The following is a 3,409-nucleotide window of genomic DNA, read 5'->3' as shown; positions in this document are numbered from 1 at the left end:
TAGGCGCAAGGATTAAGTATCGATATGTGTTATGCGGATTAGGCGCACAACTATTTTTCTCTTTTTTCTTGCGGATTAGGCGCAAGTTTGCAATAAAAATGATTCATATTTTTTTGTATTTTGTTTCTCTTTTTCTTCATATATTCTCTTGCGGATTAGGCGCAAGGATTAAGTATCAATATGTGTTATGCGGATTAGGCGCAAAACTATTTTTCTCTTTTTTTTCTTCTTGCGGATTAGGCGCAAGTTTGCAATAAAAATGATTCATATTTTTATTATTTTTTTTTATTTTTTATTTTTTATTTTTTTCTTTTGTATTTTGTTTCTCTTTTTCTTCATATATTCTCTTGCGGATTAGGCGCAAGGATTAAGTATCGATATGTGTTATGCGGATTAGGCGCAAAACTATTTTTCTCTTTTTTCTTGCGGATTAGGCGCAAGTTTGCAAAAATTAAGTTTAAATTCTTTTGTAGGATAGAGGTCCAACACTGTTCTCGAACCGGCTATGGGGGGTCGCCAGATTCCGTTTTTGGAGGCGACGTAGCCATTTGTCAAATTCGATGGCGTCGCCCCCTACTAGGGCACGACTTGTCCCACTTATAAGCCCGCTCTTGTAGTGCTGAACGTTCCTTTATTTCAAAAAAAAAAAATTATTTTTTGTGTTTCTAGTTTTGTGTTATTTTCAAAATTTTTCGGCTTCTGTTTCAAGTGCTAGGATGTGTTCCTACGCTTGACGTTTCTTATATGTGTTTTGTGGATTTTTTTCCCACTAACTGTAGTTACGGACACTCTGTTGTCCTTAGCGACAATTTCTTTTTTGAAAATGGGTTTGTGCTTTCCCTTGATCTGTTTGTCCTTCACGTATATGATATCGTTCTCATCATAACGCTCCGGTAGAGATCTCTTTTTGTTGTGCCGTTCAATATAAGCTAGTTGTTTCTGAGTCAGTAAGATTTTTAGGTATTCATTGGCTTTTCTGCTTTTCTCCAGTAACTCCTGGTAATTAGCCGCTTTTGCACGGTTGAAAAATACCTCACTGGGTTTCCGGTTTATAACGGAGTGAATGGAGTTATTATAGCGATCTACTGCTATATTTACTAGTGCTTTCATTTTTAAACTCGGGTTGTCTATCTTCAGGCATCTGATAATTTCTATCAATGTGGAATGGAGCCTTTCTACTTGGCCATTCACCTCGCTTCTCTGGGAAGGTGTGCGATACAGCCTAACTCCTAGTGACTCTAGCAGATTTTGTATTATTGGGCTAACTAGACCGCGCTCGTTGTCGGTACAGAGGATATCTGGGGTCGTAAAATAGTGCAAGAGTTTCACTATTTTGTCCTTAAGGTGCAAAGTGGACTTATTTCTTAAGTGAAATAGTTTTGCAAATTTTGAGAACTTGTCAATGCAGCTGAGGAATTTCTCCCCTTGTATCTCGAAGATATCTACGTGTATGATTTCGCAAGGGCGGGATGGAATAGGTGCATTTTGCAATTCCGGTTTATTGGGGTGCCTATCATACTGCTGATTTTACACGTTTCACATGATGAAACGTAGCCCCTGATAATACTATTCATTCTTGGAAAATAATATTTCTCCAAGATTTGTTTCTTATTCTCGATGGCGTTGCGATGAGCTCTTCTATGCTCTTCCCATATTACCTCGCAGATTCTATCGGGATCTCTTAGGTCTTCCACCATAGATTGAGCTACCCGGATTTTATATTGTAAAAAATTTTCTAGATAAACTTTTTGGAGTAACCCTAGCTGGCCTTCTGGCATTTTGATGCCATTTATTACGTTTGGCCTTAACTTCTCCTTGAGTACCCTAATGAGTTCTTCCTCGCTAACTCCTTCCAACCTCAGGTAATGTCGCGAATAACCCGGATGAGGTTCCTCGAAAATTTCTAGTCTACCCCCAAACACGAGTTGATTTTTAAATACATTTAGAGGCACTTCCACGAAAGGTATTAGATCCGAGTTATCCTGCTCTGCGCTATGGACAGTGTCGCTGGTTGAACCTTCTTCGCTTTGGGAGTCCGCTGTTGATCCCGTTGTTGCGTTTTGGCTTGCGTCTTCGGGTGTGGACGTGGTAAGGGGATTTGCCTGAGTTTTCAGTCGAGACAGGGCGTCAGCCACGATGTTGGATTTACCTGGTTTGTAGATTATCTCGTAGTTATACTCTTCAATCCTGGATTTCCAACGTTTTAGCTTGGCGTTATAGTTACGGTTGCTAAGAGAGAATGTTAGCGGTTGGTGGTCTGTAAATATCCGTATCTTCTTAGCACCATATAGGTAGTTCCGCAGGTTATCCAACGCCCATACGATGGCGAGCATTTCCTTTTCGTTTGTCGCATATGCTTCCTCTGTGGCGGACAAACTTCGCGATATAAATGCTATCGGTTTGTCCTTGCCATCATAATCCTGTGATAGCACCGCTCCGATAGCGAAATCGGAGGCATCCGTCGTTAGATTGAAGGGCTTATCAAAGTTGGGGAAGGTCAAGACTTCAGAAGTTGTCAGTATTTTTTTGAGATTTGAGAATGCTTCCTGTGCTTCCTTGTTCAAAGTTATTGGCACCTTTTTTGATTGTGTTGCCCTTACCTGCGCATGTTCTCCCCGCGTAAGGTTCGTGAGCGGTTTTGCAATTTTTGCATAGTCGCGAATAAACTTCCTATAATATGAGGTTAATCCTAGGAAGCTCTTGAGCTCTTTTAGGTTAGTCGGAGGCAACATATTTTTTATAGAGTCTACCTTCCTTGGGTCAGGCAGTATTCCGTCGGAGGTTACAACGTATCCCAGAAATTCGACGCTTCTCTTCAGAAACTGAGTTTTCTCTAGATTAACTTTGAGACCCGCTGCTAAAAGCCTAGCAAGAATAGTTTCAATATCTTTTAAATGAGTAGATTCGTCCTTACTAAAGATTATAATGTCATCTATGTACACAAAGCAAATACGACCAATGAATTCTTTTAGCACGTCGTCTATCATGCGCTGGAAGATAGAGGGTGCATTCTTGAGACCGAAAGGAAGTCTCAAAAATTCGTATTTTCCATTCATTGTGGAAAATGCCGTTTTTTGAATATCGCTTTCTTTCATTGGGATCTGGTGAAATCCCGAAGTTAGGTCTAGTGTCGTAAAGTACTTTGCACTACCGAGACTCGCGATGGTGCCGTTAATGTCAGGGATGGGGTAAGTGTCAGAAATGGTTACGGCATTTAGCCGCTTAAAGTCTATTACCATGCGGTACTTTTTCTCACCGTCCGATTGAGATTTTTTCGGCACAATCCATATGGGCGAGTTATAGGGACTTTTGGAAGGGCGAATTATGTTTTGTGATAGCATGACCTGGACTTGCTTTTCCACCTCCTCGCGCATATTAACGGGGTAGGGGTAACTTTTTGTATAAATAG

This window comes from Rhagoletis pomonella, unplaced genomic scaffold, assembly GCF_013731165.1.
Source record: "Rhagoletis pomonella isolate Grant_MI unplaced genomic scaffold, Rhpom_1.0 Rhpom_scaffold_00012, whole genome shotgun sequence".
NCBI classification, from domain to species: domain Eukaryota; kingdom Metazoa; phylum Arthropoda; class Insecta; order Diptera; family Tephritidae; genus Rhagoletis; species Rhagoletis pomonella.
The sequence above is the reverse complement of the archived record's forward strand: the minus strand, read 5'-3'. Positions refer to the sequence as shown.